This window comes from Mixophyes fleayi, chromosome 2 (assembly GCF_038048845.1).
Source record: "Mixophyes fleayi isolate aMixFle1 chromosome 2, aMixFle1.hap1, whole genome shotgun sequence".
Classification (NCBI taxonomy): Eukaryota; Metazoa; Chordata; class Amphibia; order Anura; family Limnodynastidae; genus Mixophyes; species Mixophyes fleayi.
This window is the reverse complement of record NC_134403.1, coordinates 255,844,294-255,856,992: the sequence shown is the minus strand read 5'-3', so window position 1 is coordinate 255,856,992 and position 12,699 is coordinate 255,844,294.

Genomic DNA, 12,699 nt, shown 5'->3' with positions numbered 1-12,699 from the left:
ATTGCCTTTCCTCCCTCTCGTACCCCCTTCACCTCTGACCTCTCTATCAATGTTGACAACTCATCTATCTCCCCTGTTCCCCAACTCCGCTGCCTAGGTGTCATCCTCGACTCCTCTCTCTCATTTTCCCCTCACATTCACTCTCTCGCCAAATCCTGCCGTTTCCAGCTTCGCAACATTGCCCGCATTCGGCCCTTCCTCTCCCAGGATGCCACCAAATCTCTCGTCCACTCTCTGATCATCTCCCGCTTGGACTACTGCAACCTTCTCCTTATCGGCCTCCCCCTCTCTAATCTCGCTCCCCTTAGATCTGTACTTAACGCCTCTGCTAGGCTTATTTTCCTCTCTCGCCGTTCCACCTCTGTCTCCCCACTCTACCAAGCCCTTCACTGGCTCCCCTTCCCCTACAGAATCCTTTTCAAGCTCCTCACTCTGACTTACAAGGCCCTCGCCAACTCCACTACTCCCTACATCTCTAACCTTATCTCTATTCACACTCCCTCCCGCTCACTGCGATCGTCCAATGATCGTCGCCTCTCTTGCCCTCTGATTACCTCCTCTCACGCACGTATCCAAGACTTCTCCCGCGCCGCTCCCCTCCATTGGAACAAGCTCCCCCGCTCCATCAGAACTTTCCCTAATCTGTCCTCTTTCAGACGAACATTAAAAACCCACCTTTTCCTTAAAGCCTTCCAGTCTCATGCCTAAACTCCCACCGGTCGGCTACCTCTCTTTCTCATCCCTTCTTCCCTTCTCCCCCTTCCTCGACTCCGTCTCCGTTTCTCCCGTCTCTCCGTCTCATCCATGTGTCTGTCTGTCTTCCCCTCCCTTTAGATTTTTCGCTCCTTTGAGCAGGGCTCTCCTACCTCCTGTTTCCATCACTTTTAACTGCGCTCTCCAGCTCCTCTCGCTTCTCTCTGCTCCCCTCAGTAACTCTCAACCTGTCATCTGTGCCCACCCTCTTGGGCCATAGTTACCTGCCTATACACACTTTTCCCCTCCCTCCCTCTCTTTCATGCTGTGCCTGAGCCCCCAGAGTTATAGTGCTTACTGTTACTTGTACTGTGCTGTTTCACCTTGTACTGTGCCATTGCTTGTCCCTGTACGGCGCTACGGATACTTTAAAACTTAAAACTAATAATAATAATAATAATACCTAGAAGTAGCAGAGGAAGGAAGATTATCCAAGCCGTGTGTAGAACTACAGATGACAGGTATCTTCAGTAATAGACTTATCAATGAAGAAATAGCGCTGTTGGATCAGCCGAATACAGATAGAAACTTGAGTCGTAGAACTAGCCACAGATGCAGCAGACAACTCACAGAAGAAGTTCAGCATGCAGGTAACAGCGGAGAGGAGTATCCGATGAGCCCAGTGTGGAACTGCAGCGGGCAGATTAACAACAGGAAGAGTCTCAATTGAACCCAGCATGGAAGTAGAAACGACAGGTGTGCAGGAATGGCCACAGGTGAAGCAATCAACTCACAGTGGAAGTTCAGCGTGTAGGTATGACAGCAGCGAGGAGTTTCAGATGAGACCAGCGTGGAACTACAAGTAACAGATACTTCGGTCGTAGATAGCGGTAGTCCAGCGAGCAGGTAACAGCAGCGAGAAGTTCAGCAGACCAGCGTGGAACTACAAGTAACAGGTACTTCGGCTGTAAATAGCAGTAGTCCAGCGAGTGGATAACAGCAGCGAGAAGTTCAGCAGACCAGCGTGGAACTACAAGTAACAGGTACTTCGGCTGTAGATAGCAGTAGTCCAGCGAGCAGGTAACAACAGCGAGAAGTTTAGCAAAGGACAAACGGGAGGTCAAGTAATGGCAGCCAGAACCTAATGCAGACTGAGTAACACGAAGAACAGGCCATGAGCCAAGGACCATGGATAGTTTAAATAATACTCCAGAGCCAATGAGAATCGGGGGGAGGTCCTGAACAAGGTAGCAAGGAACACCTGTGTAAAAGTAGTGTCTCAGAAACAGGAGTAGGCTCAATCACAGTTCCTAGAGGAAAGTCACAGTGCCGGCACCTATCTATGGGACCGGCGTGTGACAAAACCACCATGAATTTAAGTGGTGAAGAGATGAGCAGTTTTCACTGAAAGAGGTTAGTTTCTTAATGGTGGTCATTTGTCAAAGCGAAGACAAAGCAGTAAGTGACTCTGCTTGACTTCCTAATATTAAAGTAATTCTATCATTTTCAAATAAGCATTGCCCAATCGATTGTATGTGTTTCCGAAGCACAAAGTGATTATTTTAGCAGATGTAAAAGGTTAACAGTTGAATACATTATTATATAATACAGTACAGTACAGCCAATACCAAAAGATACATACATACCGCTGCGCTTTGCATGCTTTCGCTGCGCTTCCACTGGGTCCCAGTGGACAGTATATCTGCTTAGAATACTGTGTCAGAGTAGACTGGCCTGCTGGGAGCGCAGCAATGATCATATATACACATTCAGTGTTACAGAGAACAATGCAAATGACGTGGCTTGCTTCTATAGGTCCAGACTTCGGGTGTTTCCAGGGAAAACAGGTCATAGGCTAGTTCAGACTAAGGAATCCAAAGGTGGGGGTAATCTCTCCAGGGAATGTGCTCCAGTTACAATGAGTTCATTAGCATTTCACATTCTGATATCAATTTGGCTATTTATTCCCTAACATGAATAACTAGAGTATGCAATATGTGATCTCTTCGGCGATGGAACCGGACAGCTGCTGATGAATAGGGGTTTAATATGATACTAGACATGACACCTTTCCTATAACCTGAACCTTAAATATCACTGAAGTGCACATATAATCATATTATATAAACTAATAATAAACCAAATACTATCTGCTCATAAATTACAGTGTAACGGAACCAATATGAATATGAATTATATAAATAACTAAATGTTGCAATGCGAGTGTGTACGTGCGTATTTTACCGTTCGATCGCACCACGCGCTGTGTTAGGTGGCGTACGGATCTGTGTTACGTGGCGTACGAATTGCAATCGCACGGCAAAACAATATTAACCAATATACTTTCGTTCATCCAGTTATACGACTCCGACACTAATTAGACAGTAATACCAGTTTCTGTATTGAAATGAATCATTGTCTTTTTTTTAACTGGGGTCCTGATGAGTTGCCATATGAACAAAGTTTGACAAAAACAAACTTTACACAGGGGAAGGGGAGCAATTTTAGCATATAAGTACTTAGGTTCAGGAGTTCTCAAATGTAGGAAGGAACTAAGAATTGATGCTAAACTTAGATAAGTGCATCCTCTGTAATCAGTATATTAACATTGGCTATTTGAATAAAATACATAACCATAACTCATATTAATTATTTGTGCAAGCTCTTAAAATGTCAAAACTGAACTTACTTGCTTGTCTACAGTACTTTGCTAGGAAGAAATTAATCTAATATACATATGTATTCTGATATAGGTCTGGAAAAAAGGGCAAAGTGATCCTGGCAGTCAAGAATACTAATGGGAAACAATTTGGAAATGCTGAGTATTTGTGATTAAGAGAGAAGATACTTCTTCCGGGACAAAATCAGTGAATCCAAATGATAATTCATATCATTTGAAAATTACTACATTCACGTAATGAAAACTCATTATTGTCAATGGTGTTTGTTTTAACCTTATATATTGAACAAAATCATCTTGGCAACAAGTTGATTAATCATCTGTACCTTTCTAAAAAAAAATCTGCTCCTCATAGATCTAAACAAACTTATTAGAGGTACATGTAAGGGAGCTTCCAATTGCAACACTACAAATTATCTCCCCAATATTCAAACACTTGAACATAAAAGTCAAGCAATCCAGATAACTTGTATAACACCATAAAAAGTCATTCTGAACCAATGTGTTAGGAACCCCTCTAGCCGGTACAGCACAACCCGGAGTCTGCTCTGCCAGTCAGGTGTTCACTGGAGCCCCTAATGGTGGGGACAGACTTGGCCGCAGACTAGCAGAGGGTCGTGAAGTGCGTACCAACTAGGGAGAACCCAGGAAAGTGGAGTAAAGTCCAGGCAAGGGTCCAGGGCCGGCAGGAGACAGGGAATCCAATTTACAAGCCGAGGTCATGGGTCACGAGCAAACAGGAAGTTCGGTAAACACGCCAGAGTTCGGGGTCACAAGAAACACAGGCAGGGTCCAAATCCAGGCAAGGGGTCATACACGGGCAATCCAACACAATATCCAAAGGACAAGAGCAAGGAGCAGAGCAGGTCAGCAGACTGGTAACAGAAGCTATAACCGGCAGTGAGGCTGCAGACCTCACTGCCTTAAATACTAGTGCCCACCAATCAGAGCCTAGCTCTGAATCACGCACAGCCGCCTGCCTAATTAATTTGTAACAGCACATAAATTAGCCCAAAGGTTAGTACAAGGCTTACCCAATCAAGCCAGAGGTTCCACCCCACTAAGCTTGCACGCCCGGCCTCCTCCGCTGCCGGGACGCAGCGCAGGACAAGAAGCTTCCAACGGTCGGCCAGGATCCGTAAGTGACGTCCCGGTCGTCAAGGTGATGGCCGGGACGCCAGAAGGCACAGTAAGCGAGCCGCGGCGGCTGTGAGTACCGCCGCTGCTCGTGACAGTACCCCCCCTTGAGGAGGGGTTAAGGAACCCCGACAACCAGGCTTCTTAGGAATTTTTTTTAAAGATTCCTTCAAATGTTTTGAAGCGTGCAGTCGTATTCGCGGGACCCAGGACCGCTCCTCTAACCCGTAATTCTTCCACTGCACTAGAAAGTGCACCTGACCCTGCACTTTTTTAGAGTCGAGAATCTTCTGGATAATGTATTTTGGTGGTTTGTTCATATTTCTCACAGGCAAACTTGAAGGCTGGGATTGGTTTGGGTATAGTACCGGATTAAATAGAGAACAATGAAATGTGTTGGGGATCCTCAGTGAACCAGGAATCTTTAATCTGAAAGCTACCGGATTAATCTGCTTGATAATCATGAACGGACCAATGACTTTAGGCCCCAGTTTCTTACAAGGCTGTCTAAGCCTAATATTCCGTGTTGAAAGCCACACTGTCTGGCCCACTTTGAATGAGCAGGTGGTACGATGGCGATCCGAATTTTTTTTAGAGAAAAATGAGTCTCGTTTTAAAGATACTTCTGAGATCTGTAGCTGTAGAACGTATCTCTGGAATACCAGCGGACCTGAGCGAATATAAAGAATTGGACCTGGGGTGGAAACCAAAATTACAGTAGAACGGAGAAGTATGAATGGATGAGTGACAGGAATTGTTGTACGCAAACTCTGCCCAGGGTAACAGAGAGGACCAGTTGTCGTGGAGTTCTGTGGTGTATAATCGTAGAAACTGCTCCAGGGACTGGTTAACCCTCTCAGTTTGGCCATTAGATTGAGGGTGGTATGCAAATGAAAGGCTGATTTTGATTCCAAGAAGGGTACAGAAAGACTTCCAGAACTGCGCAACAAACTGAGAACCACGATCTGAGACAATATCAACAGGAAGACAATGGATTCAAAATATATGTTGAACAAAGAGAACAGCCAGATCTCTAGCGCTGGGAAGTCTTATTAGCGGTATGAAATGGGACATTTTACTGAAACGATCTACAACCACCCATATGGTGTTATGTCCTGTAGAGGATGGGAGATCAACGATGAAGTCCATTGATAAGTGTGTCCAAGGTTTTGAGGGAATGTATAACGGAACAAGCTGGCCTGAAGGAGAGTTCCTGGGGACCTTACTCCTTGCACAAGTCTCACAGGAGAGGACAAAGTCTCTGACATCCGCAGATAATGAGGGCCACCACACAGCACGAGAAAGTATTTCCAATGTTTTATGGATTCCAGGATGCCCGGCTGTCTTGTTGTCATGTGCCTCAGAAAGGACCGCTTTTCTCAAGTGGACTGGAACAAAAAGACGGTTCCCTGGAGTATTAGCAGGAGCTATCTTTTGGAATCTATGGAGCGCCATACTTAAATCCTGAGTTAGTCCGGCATGGATTATAGAGGAAGGAATGATAGGCAGAGGATCAGAAACAGGAACATGATGCGACATAAAGCTCCTAGACAGAGCATCTGCCCGGACATTTTTACAACCAGGTCTGTACGTAATTACGAAATTGAAGTGGGTAAAGAACCGTTTTGCCGACTGGATGTACTGTAGGTTCTTGTGGCCCGGAATCACGGAGATAACATGTACCGCTCCTTCCATCCAGTGACGCCACTCTTCAAAGGCCCACTTAATAGCCAATAGCTCTCGGTTGCCCACGTTGTAATTCACTTCAGCAGTAGAGAATTTACGAGAGAAGTATGCACATGGATGTAAACGGTGAGTGTAAGGATCCTTCTGAGAAAGGATAGCGCCAGCACCGTCATCGGAGGCATCCACTTCTAATACAAAAGGAATATCTGGGTTGGGATGTCTAAGGACTTGAGCAGATACAAACGCTCTTTTTAAAGCTTCAAATGCAGTTACCGCCTGAGGAGGCCAATTAGTGGGATCCATCCCTTTCCGGGTAAGGGCGACAATAGGAGCCACTATGTCAGAAAAACTGCGGATGAACCTTCTATAATAATTTGCTAAGCCCAAGAACCTCTGCATGGCCTTGAGGTTGTTGGGTTGTACCCAGTCTAAAATGGCTTGGACTTTAGTTGGGTCCATGGAGAAGCCAGCAGGGGAGATGATGTATCCCAGAAATGACACCTTCTGTACCTCAAATTCGCATTTCACCAACTTGGCAAAGAGATGGTGGTTTCTAGGTTTTTGGAGAACCTGCTTAACATGACTCCGATGCAAGGACAGCGACTGAGAGTATATCAGGATGTCATCCAAATAGACAACCACGAAGTGGTCGAGAAATTCACAGAGAACTTCATTAATCAAGTCTTGAAATACAGCAGGTGCATTACTGAGGCCAAACGGCATGACCAGATACTCGTAATGGCCGGAGCGTGTATTGAATGCCGTCTTCCATTCATCTTCCTCTCTGATGCGGATGAGGTTGTATGCTCCACGGAGATCGATTTTGGTGAAGACGGTGGCACCTCTTAACTGATCGAATAGCACTGAGATGAGAGGGAGAGGATAGGTGTTCTTGACTGTAATTTGATTAAGACCCGGTAGTCAATGCTGGGCTGCAGCCCACCATCTTTTTTTTTACACAAAGAAGCATCCGGCACCTACAGGAGATTTGGTTGGCCTGATGAACCCCTTCTCAAGATTTTCCTCAATATAAGCTTGCATGGCCTTGGTCTCGGGACCAGAGAGAGAATACAAGCGCCCCTTAGGTAACTTGGAACCAGGAATCAGCTCGATAGCACAGTCGAAGTCTCGATGAGGTGGTAAAGTGTCAGCAGCCTTTTTGGAGAACACATCCCAGTACTCATGATATTGTGAGGGAAGTTGCTCTGGAATAGACTGGATCACACGCAGAGGCAGAGTCAAGCAAGACTGTGTACAATAAGAGCTCCACTGGATAATTTCTCCTTTTGCCCAATCCACGACAGGATTATGACGAGAAAGCCACGGATGGCCCAGGATCAGCGGGACTGACGGACAGTCGATAAGGAAGAGGGTTATGGCCTCGGAATGGAGAGCTCCTATGTTCAGTTGTAGTGATGGAGTCTCCCAAACAATTTTACCTCCAGGCAATAGACTTCCATCTAGGCCACAAACTGTAACTGCGGAACGAAGCTTCACCATAGGAATCCCAGCAGAACGGGCAAACCCGATGTCAAGGAAGTTGCCTGCAGCTCCACTATCAACGAAGGCCGACAGGGCCACGGAACTGGCACCGAAAGCGACTTGTGCGGGAATAAGGACAGCATTCTTTTGGGAAACAATTTGGAAGCCTAAGTTGACCTTTCCCAGACATGCTCCTTTTTCAGGTTTGTATGGACAAGAGCAGGAGAAGTGGCCTTTATTGCCACAATAAAGACATAGGCCTTGTGACCGTCTCTTGTCTCTTTCCTCAGGAGGGAGGCGAAACGCCCCTGACTGCGTAGGCTTCTCAGCATCCGTGGAAGCTGGAATAAATGCAGATGAAAAAGAAGATGACTCTTTTATTGTCCTCCTCTCCTTGATTCTCCTGTCAATTTTAATAGCGAACTGCATAAGACTTTCCAACGAGGAGGGGGGAGGATACTGCACAAGTGAATCCTTTATCTCCTCTGACAGTCCTAGGCAAAACTGGCAGCGTAATGCTGGGTCATTCCATTCACTGTCAGGTGACCATCTGCGGAATTCAGCGCAGTAGTCTTCTGCCAGACGGTGGCCCTGCTTTATGGCCCGTAGATGAGCCTCAGCAGAGGCAACTCGATCTGGATCATCGTAGAGGAGACCTAATGCGTTGAAAAAAGCTTCCAAAGATTGCATGATAGGACTCGACTGTGGTAGGGTGAAAGCCCAGGACTGGGGGTCACCCTGCAGGAGGGGGATGACAATTCCAACTCTCTGCTGTTTTGAACCAGAAGACCGTGGTTTCAGCCGAAAATAGAGTTTGCCGCTTTCTTTAAAATTCCGGAACAGGGCTCTATTTCCGGAGAACCGGTCTGGCAAATTTAACTTGGGTTCATCAACAGAACCTGGAATAGGCAGTGTAGTCCGGGAGTCCTCCTCATGAGAGGACAACCCTTGGGACAATCCCCGGACCATTTGGTACAGGGTCTCAACATGACACGCTAGGGCTTGGAAAGGAGACAATTTGGTTCCGCTTTCTTCCATCCCAACTTCGTCTCTGGAACGTCTGTTTTTTGGCCGGTTATAATGTTAGGAACCCATCTAGCCGGCACAGCACAACCCGGAGTTTGCTCTGCCAGTCAGGTGTTCACTGGAGCCCCTAGTGGTGGGGACAGACTTGGTCGCAGACTAGCTGAGGGTCGTGAAGTGCGTACCGACTAGGGAGAACCCAGGAAAGCGGAGTGAAGTCCAGGCAAGGGTCCAGGGCCGGCAGGGCCAGCAGCAGACAGGGAATCCAATACACAAGCCGAGGTCAAGGGTCACGAGCAAACAGAAAGGTCGGTAAACACGCCAGAGATCGGGGTCACAAGAAACACAGGCAGGGTCCAAATCCAGGCAAGGGGTCATACACGGGCATATAACCGGCAGTGAGGCTGCAGACCTCACTGCCTTAAATACTAGTGCCCACCAATCAGAGCCTAGCTCTGAATCACTCACAGCCGCCTGCCTAATTAATTTGCAACAGCACATAAATTAGCCCACAGGCTAGTACAAGGCTTACCCAATCAAGCCAGAGGTTCCACCCCACAGCACGTGCACGCTCGGCCTCCTCCGCTGCCGGGACGCAGCGCAGGACAAGAAGCTTCCGACCATTGCCGCAACGGTCGACCAGGATCCGGAAGTGACGTCCTGGTCATCAAGGTGACGGCCGGGATGCCAGAAGGCACAGTAAGCGAGCCGCGGCGGCTGTGATTACCGCCGCGGCTCGTGACACAATGTCACCAATATTAATGTAATTTCAATATACCACACACTCTTGTTTTGGTTTAGTGAACTTCTCATTATTTATTTATTCTTTGTTGTTGACTTATAGTCTGTAGGCATATGTTTCAAAACAAGAAGAAAAGCTTAACAAATAGTCTAATGCATTCAAAAATAAATCAATGAAGAAGCAGTGTCAATATATTCTTCTGTTACCAAATCAACTAATGGTCGCAACAATGAAGAAATCCACAATTTGTGATCACAATCGATTTCACTAAATTGTGTTTGCGCTTACAAAATTGTTGTCTTTTAGTGCTCTTATTAAATGATTTAGCGATGTCAGTTTTTTGTCCTGTTACCTGATTAGTTTCTCTGATGAACAAGATATATTATCAACACTCACAGTTCAGAAAGAGAAAGAAAACAGCACAAAGTTGGTGCATTACCTTCCTAGAAACAATTTATTTAGTTAAGAAAACTCCTCACCGATATGTATATGTGCATGTATTGTATATTTATCAATACAATTAGTAGCTTTATTGTTTCTTGCATGATGATATAATGCTCTCTTGGCATTATCCAGCTGTATGTATGTATGTATGTATGTATGTATGTATGTATGTATGTTTACATGTATGGTCAGTTGTATAAAAAAACTTTGTGCACCCCTGGTCAAATATCATGTTTTACTGAATCTCTAAGAGAAAAGAAGTTAACACAAACTCTGCACCCAAGTACACAACATAAACTATTTCTGTACATTTTATTGCACAGTTACTTTTTATTTGCTGAATTTAATTGACTTATGAAAAATTAAATAGTGAATGTGAAGTACAAAAGTTTGGGAATTCTTGTTCAACTGCTTCCTGTACCCAACTAAGATTCTTTTTATTATTGCTTTAGGAGTTTATTCCCCCTCTTCCTTGCAAAACTCTTCAAGTTCAGGAATATTCTTATCTGTTTTATATATATATATATATATATATATATATATATATATATATATATATTTTATATTTGAAATCCTAGAAGCTAATGTGTTAGAATCAGTGAGAACATTAATGCTGAGAAGATATTGGATATTTGAGCAAAATGACAATACAAAACATACTTCAAAATCAAGCATGAACTGCTGACAGGAATTAAAGATCCTACAAACTTAAATATGATTGAAAATCTGGGAGATCTGAAACTAGCAGTAAAACACAAGTGTGATTTGGGTGTTTCTTTCCATGTTATATGTACTGAGGAACCTGCTATTCAGTCACTGTGACTACATCTGAGATAAGCTATAAAAATTTATACTTCTGGTACGCATACATCCTCACTATTGTGTTCGGGTGATGCATTGCAGTCTCTGGTTTTCTCTTCACTGATGATAAGGTCCTACTGTGGATTCCTGTGTGATTCCATTTTTTATTATCATACTACACTATTGTGCGCCTCCTTCATTCTTTTTATAGGTTATTTCCATGCTACACCGCTTGGCATAAGGAGGATTGGCAGCCGCCTGCACATGGGAAGTGTGTCTCTAAGAAGTTTTTATTGACTTTATGCTGGACTTTTATTATTTATATCGGTAATTTGCTATAAGCGTCGTTTTTTGTATCTTACTTTTGTGATATATATATATAAACAGAAACAATAGATAATGCGGCACGTAACTCTGATGAGACGAACAAGTTCAAATAATGTCCCTTTGGGCAATTAGTAATCCTATGTTCAGGCGGCTGCCAAATCCCCACAAAGCCAGAGGGGGCGCCACATAGTATAATACTGCATATAAAAATACAGGATGATGTGCCAAAGAGTGAAATATAGGTCACCAAGTGGGTATAAACACACAGGTATTAAGGGTCAATCAATGAAGAAAGTGCACTCTGGAATACCGACACCAAGCCAATAAATTATGCGTACCAGATGTAAAAACTTTGACGCTTATCTGTAAAGGTAACTGGTATCTTTATATGTCAGGATGTGTTCAGGTTCCCCTTCAGAACAATGGAATGCTTCACTCAGCCAATAAGGTTCAAAGCTGACACTTCATATACCCTCAGTAATATCCAGGGTTATAGGATAGAAGAAACTCACATAGTGTGATACACATTTATTTGTAAAAAACAATACAGATGTACACTTACATAAAATACTTTAAAATGAGCTTATCTGGGTATCTTTAAACCAAGCCAAACCGTTAGAATCACCAATGGAGGCTCACCAACATGCTGCTGGATGTAGAATCAGTAGGCTCTTAAGATACAGTCCTCAACGCGTTTCGTCTAGTCATAAAAAGACTTCATCAGGAGGAATAAGAATATGTGACTACCCTTGTCACAGAAATATATAGTGTGCGCCACGCCATCTTGCGCATGCGCACAAGTGGCTTCTCACAGCGCTAAACATGGGGACGTCTAAGACGTCAACTCTGATAATTTTTTCTTCAAACCACCAACTTTATACACAACATATTTTAGAGACAAGCTGGACAAACTTTTGTTGCTAAGCAGCAATAGCGCTGCAGAGCGAAATTACCATATGTGATATGATGAGTTCAATCGCTGTTATCATTAGTTGTCAAAGATGGACTTAGTGTTCCAAATATATATACATTCATTGACATTATCAACAAATCCCCAAAACATAACATCAATAAATACAAAATGGATAGGCTTATATAACAAATAAAGAACAGCAAATAACATGAAAGCAATGATGTCATATAAAACAGAGGGACAATAAGGGCTATAACAGACTGCTCTAGAGAATCCTAAAAGTATATATACAAAATATAAAATATGCATATATATATATATATATACATATATATATATATATATACATATATATATACGTAGATATAAAAATACAAGACACTGGACCCATACATAACACAATGGGGTGTCAGAACCGACATAATTGAATCACTGCATAATATAAACAGCTACCTGTGGCTAAATATAATGCCACCCTAATAGGAATGGACAAAAAATTGATGCATATTCAACTACAAAAAAGGAGCTATTTCGTAGTTATCATTAAACCCTAAGGGCGTTAGTGTGCCCAATGAGTAAATCCAAAACATCTCTCTGTGAGAGAGAAGTTTATGCAGATCACCACCTCTATCGCCTAGTCTTACATGTTCTATAGCCATAAATTTTAATTGTTGTGGATCCGATTGATGAACTTCTTTAAAATGTTGAGAAACTAGATGGCTAGTTACTTGGTTTTTAATGTTTCTCACATGTTCTTGTATTCGGATTTTT